This window comes from Podarcis melisellensis (assembly GCF_964234715.1).
Source record: "Podarcis melisellensis genome assembly, chromosome: 8".
Taxonomy (NCBI): domain Eukaryota; kingdom Metazoa; phylum Chordata; class Lepidosauria; order Squamata; family Lacertidae; genus Podarcis; species Podarcis melisellensis.
In genome coordinates this window covers 40,869,690-40,885,597 of record NC_138540.1, presented here as the reverse complement: position 1 = coordinate 40,885,597, position 15,908 = coordinate 40,869,690, and the positions used below count along the sequence as shown (strand labels likewise).

The window sequence follows — 15,908 nt, the reverse complement described above, 5'->3', positions numbered from 1 at the left end:
CACTGGCTGCTGGAAGGCTTTCTCTTAGGTGACTCACTCAAGACCAGAAGCTAACAAGAATTCTAATGCTGGTGCCATTCTACTCCTGCTACAAAATCCTATTAGGGATTAGCTTTTTAGAGCCGTAAGAGAACTCCACAGTTTCCCAACTATGATGCAAAGTGCTTTTTTCCTGACGTGTTTTTCTGTTAATGGGCATATCAGGTGTGTCTCCCCCCCCCCACGCTAATTCATGTATCTTCAGAATACAGGTACAACGGCTGGAAAGAATCCCAGAAGCAGAGCCATGGTAGGCTGTGGCAGCGCAATGCAGAGTTCCATGTCACAATAAACTAATTAGTAGTGCACAGGACTTTCTGGAGGGCACTCCCATGCCCACTTATGGTTTAGGTGCCTTAAAAGAGTGAATCTACAGAAGTTAGTAGTCCACCAAATGTGGGCTAAAAGCCGTCCCCTCTCCTCCATGGCTGTTTTGCTCAACATTTAAATGTTCTTGTCCAGTTTGTCACTAACTCTAGGAATTTGTGGCTTAACAAGAAAACATTTGTAAATCATACTTGCCTAATAGCCTGAAGGCAGGTCCTCAGGTGGCTGAGTAGCTGTTAGAAAGTTGATTATAGTGCTTTTAGTGCTTTTTTATTTTATATACTAGCTATTTACATTTCTCTAGTTGCTTAGTCTTCCAGGTGTGCAGTTCAGCTCCACAGTGTGCACATGTCCCAATGCTCGTCTAGCAGCAGATTCCAAAGCATTATGGGTAAGGGGGGGCTAATCCCTGCCAGTCAGTTCAGTGTGGAAGGTGGGAAAGTAATGGGAGTCAGGCTTCCAAATAAACCTGTGAGCAACCAGGAATGCCAGTAGATATATTTCTATATCGTCCTTAATCCAAGGATCACAGGGTGATTTACCACATGAAAACAAGAAAATGCATGACATAGTAACAAAAACAATAATGGATCATAGATTGTTTAATTAGATAAAGGCCTGAGAAAAGAGGAATGTTTTTGCCTGGTGCCTAAAGATATGCAACAAAGGTTCCAGGCAACCCTCCCAAGGGAGAGCATTCCACAAGCAGGGAGCCACCACAGAAAAGGCCCATTCTCATGTTGCCTCCCTCCTGACCTCTTTTGGAGGAGGCACACTAAGGACCTCGGATGATAATCACAGGGTCTGGGGCTGTGGGAAGAGACCATTCTTATTCTTATTGGCCTGCCCCTGTGCCTCTTTAACACCAGCCTAACATGCACAGATCCAACAAATGAAGTTTTTCTGTTTTGTCTGCATGCCAGGAAAGGCTTCGCTTGCTAAATGTCTGCCATATCAGCTGCATATTGTTGAAAATGTGGCAAATTATGCGGTAGGGTTTTGTTTGTGGGGTGAGCAATTTGCAGTCCTTTTAAAGCCAAAAAGAGAAACTTGCCTTCATACAGGAGTATGCAGAAGACCAGGGTTGATGTGCAAATGCACTTCTCATTGAATATGGGAGAGAGAAAAAGAAATTTTGATGCGCTCTTAGGTAGTAGTTGCTCCGTATGTTCCAGAGTGGCAAAGACCTGTGATTTCTATGCAATAGCGAGTTTCCTACCTTGCCTTAAAAACACCATAGACATTTCCTTTTCTGATTGGAGGTACAGTATTCCCTTCATGCATAGTCTTATCTCTTGGCATTCAAAATCCTCATGAGTGTGTGGTCATCTCTATGATGCAACCTCTCCCCATTGCATACAAGTGACCAGCATGTGGCAATGACTTCCTGCAGGAATAGCCTCTGTCATTTCTGTGGTTTTGCACATTGCAAGGGGGACAGGGAAGAGAACACATGGATAAATCACACCTCCTATTTGTGTATGTTTAGGAAAAATTGACATGGAGGAAGTCTTGTGTTGACTACCTGCTAAGATGTGTGAGAGTGACTCCCACATATCAGACTCTCCTATCTAGCTCCCAGGGCAGAGTCTGAAGGTATGTGATTCAGCAACCTTGATGAAGCTAATGAGATCTAGGTCCAGATCTAGGTCCAAGCGGGAGACTGCTTGGGAACTTTATGTCTGTCACCCTGAGTGCCATGATGAGAGAAATGCAGGATATAAATGCAATGAAATACATTATCTCCTCATGGGAGAGATAGTTTGCACTAACATGTTAATCCTAAACTAGTGAAAGCAGAATTTATGGGGGGGGGAGGAAACTTGATAATGGGTAAAGCTGATTTCAAGAGTGTTTCTGTAACCACATTTCTGAAATACTGTATGGCATCAGCATTGCTTTAGCAACAATCGCAGTTGTTCAGCTTAAACCACTTGTAGAGTGTTGATTTCCAAGTCATGCAGGCAGACGATGAAGTGGCCTCAGTGCTATTTAGTGCTTGCTTGTGGAACCTTAAAGGATTGGACTATCAATGGTGACATATTTCTTGGCCTCAGAGCCAAGCTTTTGAGAGAGCCCAAATAAGCATGCTCCCTAAGATAGGAACTCCCATTCTGCCAGCAAATGGAAAAAACGGAAGCCCCAGGATCCTTGAAGGAGGTGTTTCCAAGCTGACTGGCTTCTTTCCCTCCCTGTGGGAATGTGTCTTTTTAATCTGAAAGTCAGCTGTGTAAGTGGAGGGGAGAGATTTTCATGCTCCTATGACTTAAGAAGCCTTCCAGAGGGCTGTTTGCTTTTCATCTGAGCTTCCATCCCCTTGGCTAGAGAGGACAGCTGCTGATAATAAACTCACGACAGGCCTTAACGAATGACATTGCAGGACTGTAATAAAATGTGATCTAATATTTGAGCTGCCTTCCTAACCCTGGGCTCACCATTTGAGTCAGCTCCACTGTACAGAGGCTGCTGTAGTACAGTGGTACCTTGGGTTACATATGCTTCAGGTTACATACGCGTCAGGTTACAGACTCCACTAACCCAGAAATAGTGCTTCAGGTTAAGAACTTTGCTTCAGGATGAGAACAGAAATCGTGCTCTGGCGGCACGGCGGCAACAGGAGGCCTCATTGGCTAAAGTGGTGCTTCAGGTTAAGAACAGTTTCAGGTTAAGTATGGACCTCCGGAACAAATTAAGTACTTAACCTGAGGTACCACTGTACATTCAGTACCGGGAGGAGATAGGCTGTTTTGAGACATTTGTATTCAGATTCTTTTGTTTGTCTGAAAATCATTTTGCCTTGAGCCGGTGGGGCTAGCAGTCCTCTTTTGAACAAAAATTGGTGTTTAGCATGGTTGTTCAAATGCCATTCAGAGGCATACTGCCTCTAATAGTGGGGATAGGAACATAACCATTAAGACTAGTAGCCACTGTTAACCTTCTGCTCCATATATTTGTCCAATCCTCTTTTAAAGCCATACACTACACCTTGGGGAAATCAAATCCCAGAGTTTAACTATGCCCTGAGTGAAGAAGTGCTTTCTTTTGTCTGTCCTAAATTTTCCAACATTCAGTTTCCTTGGATGTCCATGAGTTCTAGTGTTATGAGGGAGGGAGACAACTTTCATCTAACCACTTTCTCCGCACCATGCATACCTTTGGTTCCCTAATCCCACTGTTCCTAAAACTTCTGTGTAAATCCCTCTGTTTCTCTCAATGGTTCGTAATGTGTTTCTTGTTCCCTTTTATCTTCCCAAGTGAGCCCTCTGTCTCTTAGGTTCTCTGCCCCTTAGGCAGCAGAGGCTGCTGCCCACCAACCTCAGCCTGTGCTCAGCCAGCCCCCACCTGCCTGCCTCTTACTTGCATCCAGTCCAGTGGGTGGCATTGGCTTACTCTTCTTTAGTCCCAATGCTGCCCTTGCAGAAGTCAGCAGGGAGGAGGTTGGGGACAAAATTGGAATTAGTTGCCTCTGGCTGTCCTGGGCTCTGGTTTGGCTAACTTTTGATCTCCCTTGCATTCTGCTTTACCAGTCCTTGTGATCACCAGTCATCTCTGCTTCTAGGACCTCCTCCTGGTCAGCCATCTAGGCCTGAGCCAGCCCCCAAGCAGCTCCTCCTTCCCTAAGTACTGCATGGGGCTTTAATCCCAGTCAAACAGACAGCTATCTCTTCTATCCCAGAAGTTGGACTGTGAACCTTTTGTTGCTTTGTTCCCCAAGTAATTGGAATGTTCCATGCCAGGGCTCTGGCTCAAACAGTTGCTCTCAGATGCATCATTGCCGCAAACTCAATACAGTACAGATATCTGTGAAATGGGAATGTATCTGTACTCTGTATCTAGCTGGTGTGTTTTGTAAGTGTTCAAATGCTTAGTGGTGTTCAGGCAAAAAGAGCTTTTTATCTAAACTATTGATCTGTTTCTTGTTTTGCCATTGCTAGGGTTGCTTTGACTGAGCACCTTGCTGGATTTTATTTCAAAGACTGACCAGCTGGGGTTGGTTGTGGGTCAGGCTCCCCCAAAGGAGATGGTGTTTTGGAGAGACTACTGTGTCTTACTATTTCTGCTCCAAAGGACATAAAGTACTTCCTCATACAGTGCGATTAAAATATGAAAGTAAAGCTGCTATCCAACAGGGAAACTGACAAACTAACCAGCAAAACAAAGAGCCAAATGGAAAACCTGTGCCTTGCAACACCCTCCTCAGTGCTTAAAAGATTACATTGGGCAGGGTGAGGAAATCCATATATATCTTGTGGGGAAGTTTGCTTAGAAGCCTTGAAGCAATGGATGTGAAGACTCTAATCCTGGTTGTGACAGTTCTCGCTTTTCAGAGTAGGAGGAGCAGGGGTAGATAATTTTATTTGTAAAATTTGTATGTCACTTAATTGCCAAAACTATTTACACAGAATCTTAAGTATGCATTCAAATGTTCAATAAAAGTCAGAAGTTAAAACAAGTTGACCTAAAAAAATTCAAATATACATACAACATACACTCTCTCACACACACATGTGCACTCATTCACATATATGAAAATTACCTATTAAAATGCTTGTTAGCCTTACATATCTGGGTAAACAAGCAGAGCCAGCATGGGAGCTGCTATGAGGTGAGACAGTCACCAGGGGGTCTAATTTGGCCCTTAAGTCCATTTACCCTGAAACCCTGCCCATGTGCCAATCAGCTGACACAACTTTGATGTGTGAGTGATGTCAGCTGATGGGCTAGGGTTGGTGGGGTTCAGTTCTCTGTTGGCTGCACCTGTCAGTTTCCCACAGGGAGCTGGCATGCACAGCCAAAGCAGCAGGGTTTAACCCCCACTTATCAGCTGATGAACGTGTGTGTGTGTGTGGGGGGGGGGTTAAACCCTGCTCAGTTTGGCTGCAAATGTCAGTTCCCTTGCTGATGAGTGGAGAGTTCAGTCTTGCTTGGTGCTGTTTCTCCAGTTTGTTCTCTGTAGAGAGTTATCATGACATCAGATGACTAACAGGGGGGTGGCCACTTGTCAAAGTTGGCCTGTGGGGGTTGGAGGAGATAAAGCTCTGCTCCACTGGGCCAAAACGTTTTCTTACGCCTGCTTGAAGATACATGAGTCCCATGTTGTATACAGCCCAGATAGGGAATGCGTGTGTCACCAGACATTGTTATACTACAACTCTAGTAATCCCCAACCGATGGCCATGCCAGCTGGTGTTGCTGGGAGTGGAGTCAACAAACACCTGTTGGTTCTCCATCCTAGAGGTAGGACTTCTTGGGGAGGGACCACAATATGCTGCATGCCAAAGGTACTAGAGTCAGTTGCCAGTAAAAAGGGCAGATAACAGGTGAGTAGAGTGACTTTCCTCTGCCTGAGATCCTGGAAAGTCACTGTCAGTCAGAGCAGGTAACACTGGGTCAGTTGGGCAGAAAATCTGACCTGGGGAAAGGGAGCTTCCTATGTTCTGCTCACAGTAGTCATCTTGCTTGCTGTATGGGCTTTATACTAAGAGTTCTCTTCTATCTGGTGTGGCCTAGGAATGTACTTTGCTGTTCCTTTATGCTTGGCAAGCTTCTAGCATTTGCAAGCATTTCTCTTTCAATTTGCTGGGGCAGCTGCTGAAGGAGTCACAGGATCAGCACACACTGCCTGCCTTGAGGAGGCTGAGACAGAGAAACAAATGTGATTGATGTGTGCTGCATAGGAATCCTCTGGAAACAGCCCCTCTTATAACTGCAGCAAAATGCACAATGGGGCTATAGCTCAGTGGCAGAGCATCTGTTTTGCATGTAAATGGTGCCAGGTTAAATCTCTGATACCTCCAGGTAGGGCTGGGAATGTCACCAATCTGAAATCCTGGAGAGCTGCTGCCAATCTGTGTAGTCAATACTGAACAAGATGGGCCAATGGCCTGATTTGGTATAGGGCAGCTTTCTGTGTTACCACTAGTGTAGAGAAACTGAAAGTGAAGCTACAGAAAGTCCTGGGCAAATCTGCGCTGCAGGTTTAAACTGATTGAATGCATTCCCCACTTTGGAAACCCCACTCCTGAATTTTAGGGACTCTATTATTGTGCAGGGGGCAAATTCTCAGTGTCTTCCCCTAATTACAGTTCCCATCTCAGATTCTTTGGGAGAAACTATGAGAAACTGATTAAAACAATGTAGATATGCCCAATACATTGTCCTGCACTTTACTTAAGTGAGATTTGCAGCTCCTTTACATGGGATAGGCACCTAATCCATACCCTGGGTAAGACAAAAACTAAGGGTAGTATCAGCTAAGTTCTACTTAGAGTAGAATCACTGAAATGTATAAACCAAGTTAGTCATTCCTATTCATTTGACTGGGTCTACTCTGAGTAAAACTAACATTGGATACAACCCTTACATGTTTTTTGTTTTTACATTGGAATCAGTGTTGCTTCATAAACTTAAATTTGAGTTACATGTGCTTGCCACCTGGCTTTGGGCAAGTAGCTGATTCTCACCCTCAGTCTGCAAATGGGATTAGCCTGCCTAGTTTGAGAAACACTGGCTTGGGGTTTGTTTTTTAATTATTATTAATATTATTACTCATACCCCGCCAATCTGGCTGGGTTTCCCCAGCCACTCTGGGTAGCTTACCGCACATATAAAAACATAGTAAAACGTCAAACATTACAAACTTCCTGATACCGGGCTGCTTTCAGATATCTTCTAAAAGTTGTGTAGTTCTTCATCTCCTTGACATCTGATGGGAGGGCATTGCACAGGGAGGGTGCCACTGCTGAGAAGGCCTTCTGTCTGGTTCCCTGTAACTTCACTTCTCATGGTGAGGGTACTGGCAGAAGACCCTTGCAGGAGAACCTCAGTGTCTGGGCTGAGCAATGGAGACACTCCAGATGTACTGGACCAAGACTGTTTAGAGCTTTAAAAGTCAGCACCAACACTTTGAATTGTGCTCAGAAACGTACTGGGAGCCAGTGAAGAACCTTTAGGACCGGTGTTACATGGTCCCGGCAGCTGCTCCCAGTCACCAGCCCAGCTGCCTTATTCTTTATTAGTTGTAGTTTTCAAATCACCTTCAAAGGTAGCCAACCCCATGTAGAGCACATTGCTGTAGTCCAAGCGGGAGATAGCAAGAGCATGTACCACCCCAGTGAGACAGTCTGCAGGCAGGTAGGGTCTCAGCTGGCATACCAGATGGAGCTGGTAGACAGCTGCCCTAGACGCAGAATTGATATGCACCTCCATGGACAGCTGTGAGTTCAAAATAACTCCCAGGCTGGTCCTTCAGGGGTACACTTAACCCATTCAGGACCAGGGAGTCCCACCCCCTGTCCGCCCAAAACAGTACTTCTGTCTTGTCAGGATTCAACCTCAATCCATTAGGCGCCATCAAACCACCTCTAGACACTCACACAGGACATTCACTGCCTTCACTGTTTCTGATTTAAACAAGAGGTAGAACTGGGTATCATCTTCATACTGGTGAACACCCAGCTCAAACCCTCAGATACTCATGCCAGCTTCATACAGATGTTGAAAAGCATGGGGGAGAGGACAGAGCCCTGAGGCACCCCACAAGTGAGAGTCCAGGGGTCTGAACACTCATTCCCCAACACCACTTTCTGGACATGGCCTAGGAGGAAGGAGCAGAACCACTGCGTAACAGTGCCTCCAGCTCCCAACTCCTCTAGACGGTCCATAATGATACCATAGTCAGTGGTATCAAAAGCTGCTGAGAAATCCAGCAGAACTAGGAAACAGCTTTCACATCTGTCCCTAGCCTGCCAGAGATCATTGACCAGCACGACCAGGGCAGTTTCAGTCCCATGATGAGGCCTGAATCCCAATTGGAAGGGATCCAAATGGTTCGTATCCTCCAGGCATGCCTGGAGCTGTTCAGTGACCACATGCTCAAACACCTTGCCCAAGAATGGAAGATTTGAGACTGGGCAATAGTTGGCCATAGTGGCCAGGTCCAAAGATGATTTTTTTAAAAAGTGGTTTAATAACCGCTTCTTTAAGCGGGTCTGGGAAGACTCCCTCACAGAGGGAAGCATTTATCAGCCTGTGGAGCTCATCACCCAGCCCAGCCTGGCTCACTTTTATGAGCCAGAATGGGCAAGGATCAAGGAGACAGGTGGTCAGTCTCACTTGTCCAAGCAGCTTGAACACACCCTCAGAGGTAACAGATTGGAACTGATCCCATGCAACTTGACTAGACAGGACTCTAGCACTCTCCTGCCCCAGTCCTGCTCTTACGGTGGAGTATACCTCTTTCTAAATCTGAACAACTTTATTTGAAAAAAAAATTAAAAAAAAATGCATAATTATTGCAGGAGATCTTGGTGTCCTCACCAGGCCCCAATTGTGAAGGTGGTTCTGTTAAATTACGAACTACCTGAAAGATTCCGCTGCTACTGTTTTCTGCAGATGCAATAGAGGTGGCAAAGAAGGTCCTCTTCACTGTTGCTATCGCGACTTGGTAGGTTCGATGTTGAGTTCTAACCCATGTTAGAACTCTGATTCAGAATGAATTTTCTGTCGCCGGAAAACCATGGCTTGTTTGATGGTCTGAATCCTGTATAGCAGCTTAACTATAGTTTGTTTACTGCCAACAACCTGTGTTCTGAAGCCATGATTCTAGATTCAGGTAGGAAATCGTGCTGGTCTGATGCAGTCAAAATAAAAATAAATAAATTGTCCAGTAGCACCTTATAGACCAACTAAGTTTGTTCTGGTATAAGCTTTCGTGTGTCTGAAGAAGTGTGCATGCACACAAAAGCTTTTACCAGAACAAACTTAGTTGGTCTATATTAAGGTGCTACTGAACAATTATTTATTTATTTTTATTTTTATTCTGAAACCATGGTTTATTGTCGGATTGTGAACCTTGGTTTGTTTTAACTTTGATATCGTATTAAGTGTGAATCCAGCATGATTCCTTAATGATAGCTAATTACCGTAAGCCACAAAAGCAAATTGCAAGATCAGCTGGAAAACAAACCAAGCTTTCAAAATCTTTCTTTAACATTGCCAACATTTTTCCAGCCTTTTGTCAAATTTCCTCTGACAGTCAGGAATCCAGCAGGCAAACTTATCATTTCATCTCCATGCTGGGGAAAGAAAACGTGCTGCTGAATTTCCATCCTTACTTTAATTGTGTTAAAGGAACATCAGAAAAGGAAGCAACATTCTAATTTCCTTCTCCTTGGGCCTATGGGCTTTATCAGTTTCCCTCTTATTTAATTAAAGAATTTTTATCCCACTCTTCAGTCCCCAAAGCCTATCAGAGCAGTTTGCAGATTACTAAAAATAAAACAGTTCCAGATGTGAAGTTTACAATATAAAAAGAACACAACACAGAAGGAAAATGAATTGGGAGGGAGGAAAAATAGACCAACTCAGGTACCAGTTCTTTGTTACAAATTCTTAAAATACCCAGCTGGGGTGGAGAAGGTCAAGAAAAGGAGGAGCCAAAAGCTACTGATCTCTCAGCCATGTTGATGGAGTGGTGTTTCAATCCTTTTCTTCCCTCCTCTGTTATAGCCTGGTGAAATGGCTGCTGCCATATTACAGTTGATGGAGGGAGGATCCTGGCTTTGCAGCAGAGCTGGTGACGTCTCTCTATTCCCTCCCTGTTCTGCTGCAGTTTGATGACAGTGCTGTCTCTTCCGTTTGGGCTCCTGTAGTTGGGCACACAGAACCATCCTCCCGCATCCAGGTGCATCTATTTTTTCCTGCAGTCACTTTTCAGTCGTCCTCAAGGACTGTGTAGAGCAAAACATCATGCTTAAGTTTTTATATATGCTCTGTTACAAAGTGATTCCTCTATCACATGGGAAACAGGGCTTGTAAGTGTTGGGCTAAATAAATCATAATTTAATGCACCTTAAGAGGTTCTGCTTCAAGTTGTACTTTTTGTAGAGTGCTGCCTTTGGAAGTTTTGTGATCCTTTTAAAATTTATAGCTTGATGAGAATAAATGTTTAAAATGCTGGTGGCTTCAAATGCCAGAATTGGGGCTGTACATTTAATTAGACAGATATTAAATAATCCTCATCGTATTGAGGGGGAACACCATACATTGTTGGAGTCCATAGAAAACATCAGTTCCTAAAGTCCTTTGGCCATCTTCAAGTAGGATTGGGAAAAATTCCAGACAGTTGCTGCCAAGCAGTGTAGGCAATACTGAGCTAGAATGTTTTGACTCTGTGTAAGGCTGCTTTGTATATTTCTATGGCATAGGTCATTATTTGTTTGGTCATCTGTGGGGCAACTCATGGTTAAATCATGGTTTGTTCTTGGCTTCAGCTTAGCGTTATGTTCAAATCATGCCCTTGAATTCAAGACTTACACCCCACCCCAATCTCCAAGAGTGGTGTGAGATTCCAGGGGTTGCTGGTGCACTTACCACAGTCTGTGTTTCCTTTGGGGACAATGAGACAGCAGAATCTGTGGTGTCTTTATGCTATATGGTTTATTTTCACATATTTGCAACCAGTGTCCAGATGGAGAGACTGCATCCCAAGAGGGTCCTGTTCCCATTCATTATTGCTGCAGCCTCAGATTCCAAGGGACTCCATACATCATGTCTGACCTACAGCTTGCAAAATAGACACTTTTTCCGTTTTGCTTACCTCATTGCTCACAGCAATTCTGGGAACTTTCCCCTCCCAATTCTGGGATTGTCTTTTGCTAATTACCCAGAGCTCAAGGTGGAGTCTCCCAACTCTGTGTCCGGCAGAGAGTCTTCTGCCTTGCTGATGGCTTTCTTGATGGGTTAATGGCTCAGCGTTTGTTTCATAATGGCCCATCCCCAGGCGATTCCTTAGTCAGGAAAACAAGTCCATCCTGTATTTTTGTACTGCTAAACCCATTGATTGAACTCCAACACTTACTAAAGCTAGAAATTATGAGGTTTCTTAAATTCTAACTCCTTTACTGAATCCAGAGCTTTTAGGGGAACCTTGCTCCGCTCAAACTTGTAACAGTACTATAGTAAAGGTAAAGGTAAAGGTACCCCTGCCCGTACGGGCCAGTCTTGACAGACTCTGGGGTTGTGCGCCCATCTCACTTAAGAGGCCAGGGGCCAGCGCTGTCCGGAGACACTTCCGGGTCACATGGCCAGTGTGACATCGCTGCTCTGGCAAGCCAGAGCTGCACACGGAAACGCCGTTTACCTTCCCGCTAGAAAGCGGTCCCTATTTATCTACTTGCACCCGGAGGTGCTTTCGAACTGCTAGGTTGGCAGGCGCTGGGACCGAGCAGCGGGAGCGCACCCCGCAGCAGGGATTCGAACCGCCGACCTTTCGATCAGCAAGTCCTAGGCGCTGAGGCTTTAACCCACAGCGCCACCTGTGTACTATAGTACAGGCATGTAAAAAGCCACCTTTCTACTGGCTTGTAGCAAGTTTTAATCAACATAGGAAATAAAGAAGCTTAATTTGGGCTAATTTGGGCTATGAAAAAAGAGTTTGTTGACTGGGAGTTTACTTGCAAGTCTGTTGTAGAATGGAGTGAGCTGCTTTTGTGTTCTGTAATTGACCCAGTGGTGAAAGTCACTCCCTGGTCCTCTTCATTCAGGAATTTTCTGTATCTCCTGATGCCCCTGAAGCAGTTAAGATGTTTGGGTTCCTTTTCCTGCTGCCTTTTCACTTGCTGTTTTTCTTAAACTGGGCTTTCCTTTCTTGCTCTGGCTAATGTCACGAGTTCATGGAGGGCTTATATGCAGAACATACATATTTCTACCAGGAAAGGGAACAGGTGCTGCTGGAGTCTTTTACCCACACATGAAGTATTGCAGAGTACATCTGTCATCGCATGAATGTCAGCAGGAGACACTCACATCTGTTTCCCTGTAGCATTTGTTATCAAGAAGGAAGGGATTGTGGGGAGGAAGGGAGGGTGGGGAGAGAAATAAGAGCTCAGCATGTCACTTAAGCAAAGCAGTGGCACTTTGCCACCAGAGTGTTTGTTCAGGACTTCAGGTGGTCTTCTGTCCCCAACGTTTTCCACTTATCAAATGCAGGCATCATTTCTTGGCCCTTGGGGTGCGTATGTGAAATGTGGGTGGGTGGGAAATGGGTTGTCATGTGTCACAGCACTGTAATTTCTCCACCCTCCTCTTCTCTTTGGCATGCTGTAGTGCTGCCGAACAGCAGTTCCTGCTTGTTTTGGCAATGAGGAGAGCATCTGCTTCAAGAAAGGCACATGGAAAAACTTCCACTTTGGCTCTGTCGGCTGACTCACAGTTCTGAACTTACAACTCTCCCAAGTACCTTTCATGCAAGGAAGTGTGTGAAAGATGAAGGGCATGGGGGATAGTGGGAAACATCATAGAAGGGCCAAGCAGAGGCAAGATGCTGTGTAACAATAGAGTTGGGAAACCAGTGAAGCCCCTGCCAGTTTTTCCAGCCCCCAACCCATATCCAGAAACCCCAGGACAGTTTCTATATAAAAGTATTTTTTCTTTGTATTTACTAGCTGGATTGTTGGAGATGCTAGTTTTTATTTAGGAGACAGCTGGGGCTCTTTTGGAGTGCATTTTCGGCTAATTGGGCAAGTCTATTCTCCTCTTTTGGCTGATGTTCTTTTGATGGTTGTTGTCTCTTGTAATCATGTAAAAAGGCCTTTTGGTTCCACACAAACCAGACAGTGCCTCCCAAGTCCTCTTTCTGTCTGGAAGAGGGCAAAAGACTGGATAATGCTGTATTGACTGATTCATGAAGACCAATAAGTCTCCCACTTCTTTTGCAAGTTTGCCCCTTTTTAATTTTTTTTGTCTGTGCTTTGTTAACACTTAAAAATTCCAAGCACACCTCAAGGGTTCGTGTTGGGAGTAAAAGTAGGGCAATTGCTTGATAGAAATTTTCTTTTCTTTTAAAAGGCTAGTACGCCTCAACAAATCCTGAGTCAAAGCCTGCTTTTTGTAAAGATTAATCTCCTTTCCTAGTACAATGGGCCATCCTTAGCACAAAAGTTCCTTTTGCATAATTTTCCCAGCAAAGAAATGGGGTTGCCCATTTAGACAGGGTGCTCCCCAGCAACCTCTGTGTCAAGGGAAATGGTAAGTGAAAGAGAGAACACATCAGTACTGGAAACATATTTCAAGCAAATCCATGCCAGTATCATGTTTTTGCAAGGCTGAATTCATATTTTAGATTCCCAGGCAGTGCCATCAAATTTTTAGAGGGGCAGGAGCCCCTGTTTGGGGTGGGAACAGTTAGCAAGGAAGGAGATTCTATCTCCATTATCATTCCTAGGCCTAGGGCACCTCTCCAGATGCCTTTTTTATTGGGTATTCATGACGATTTGTACTCATGATAGTATTGGGGTGGTTATATGCAATCCTGCTTTCAACATGGTTAGCACCTGCAACATAACAGCTTCATTTCCAATCAGTGCATGTCCCTTTGCTTCCTGCTGAAGTCCTGTAACAAACGTTCCAGTTTATGTTGTCCTGCTTTTGTTGCACTTTAGTGCAAGAGCATCCCTTCAAATGGTCATAATGCAGTATATGACTGTTTAAGTTATAGAGTACCTTGCTTGAGATAAAGCCCCAGTTGCCAGACCCAGAAAATATCTGTAATCCCAACCTACAACAGCAGACTACATTCAAAAGGTTTTTTTCCCTTTTATGTTTTTATTTACCTTCCCTTCTCTCTATGCAGCTTCCTTCTTTCTCTTTCTCTCTTTCCCCCCTCCTCCAAAGATGCTGCTGGTGTGATCAACTATAGATAAGGTCAGAGGCATCGGTATTTGGAACCTAGAATGGGTCATCGTCATCCTTTGCATTTGCTGCAGTTAATTCACAAGATCAGGTAGTTGTAAAGTTGACGGTGTGCCTGGGGAAGAGGCAGGCAAAGTGAAGATGTGTGCATCTGTTCTTTTCCAGGCCTGATGCCGAGGGACAAGGTGAGTGACAGTCCATGTGAACCTCCATAGCAGAGACCTGGTGTGGCATTTAAAGGCATCTCTGCTCTCGGATGTGATTGATAGCAGCTTGCAGGCCTGAGCGGCTGCAGGAACAGATATGTCGATGTGGAACAGCTGGGGAAGGGCAGCCATGAAGGTCATGAAGCGCCTAGGAAGCCATTGGGGTGGGGTAGGGGGAGAGCATCTGGGGATAACAGTGGCAGGTTTGCTGCAGCTGGGTGTTCTTTATGTTCCTGCAGAGCAGCCGGGGCTTTGCTGTTCTTTAGCTAGTGCCTGGAGGGGTGGGTGTCAGGCTTGGCTGGGTTTAGTGGCCTTTTAAAAGACAGACGAATCTTGGACTGGTGGACACCTGTGTATGCACACCATTGTATGGGCAGCATGTAATAAGAATTGAGTGGCAATGTGATAGCATTAAAAGCTTGTTCTTTGCCCGGATGGTGTACACAAAAAAGCATTCTGTATGGAATTGCATTCAGTGTAATTGGTTTTCAGCAGCCTTGGCTAACCTGGTTCCTTCCAAATGTTTTGGACTACAACTCCCATCAGTCCCACTCAGCACGTGCCAGCAAGAGCTCATGGGGGTCGTCCAAAGCATCTATTAGGAGCCAGGTTGGCAAAGTTTGATTTAGAGGATGAGCTTGACATTTTGCTCATGCTCAGTGCCTGGCTCGTTAATATTTTGGGGGTTGAGAAGTAATTCTGCACTCAGTTAGCTATTGTGGATGATTTGAGAGCTTCTTTGCCCACACAAATTATGTTGCTTATCACCTTTCTAATTGGGAGCTGGTTTCTTTGCAAATAGAGTTTTCTGCAGTGCACTTAATTTTCTGCTGGTGCCATATTGTGATCTGGGTTGCATAGGTTGATCTTTTGGATGGCCCTAGGAAGTAGCTGAGCTCAGGTGAACTTTGGCTCTTTTCTGTGGTTTTGTGTTCTGCCAGTCATGTTCCATAAGAACATAAGTAGAGCCCTGGTGGATCAGGCCTATGGCCCATCTAGTCTAGCATTTAGTTCTCACAGTGCCAACCAGATCCCTATGGGAAACCCGCAACCAGGATCTGAGCACAAGAACACTTCCCCTCCTGTGGTTTCCAGCAGCTGATATTCAGAAGCACTACAGCCTCCAACTGTGGAGGCAGAACATAGCTTCCACCGTGTCTAGTAGCCATTGAGATCCTTTACCACCATGAATATCTCAAAATTTTGTATCACTTTGGATCAGTGTTTCAAGGTCAGCAAAGATTCTGAAATGGCTTATTAGCTTCTTTCCCATGCAGAAGTTTTATAAATTAGAATGAACACTTTAGAATAATGGTGCAATATTCCATTCACCATATTAGCATATGTCAGGGTTTCTGGGAGAGAGGAGGAGATGACAGAGGAGACGGAGAGCGAGTGGGAGGAGGGGCAGAAGGATGAGGAAGAAGATGACGGAATTCTGAGGGAATCCACGAGTCTGAGCAGCGAGTCAGAGGATTCTCAAAAGGGGGTTACCTTAATCAAGCAAAGGGGAGGAGAAGGGAGAAGCGGAGAGGAGCCCAGTGGAAGACAGAGGAAGCAAGAGACGTCTCAGCCGGAACGGAGTAAAGGGGGTGGAGTCGTCAGCCTCTCGGAGGGAGCAGGATTAGGAGAGAACAGAGAGAG

The 15,908-nt window shown here is 44.9% G+C and overlaps 1 protein-coding gene across 3 annotated transcripts in view; it reads left to right on the top strand.

Moving 5' to 3' along the window:
* GSE1 (Gse1 coiled-coil protein) overlaps positions 1-15,908 on the top strand; it is a 436,639-nt gene that overhangs the window by 58,701 nt on the left and 362,030 nt on the right. The window lies entirely within an intron of this gene.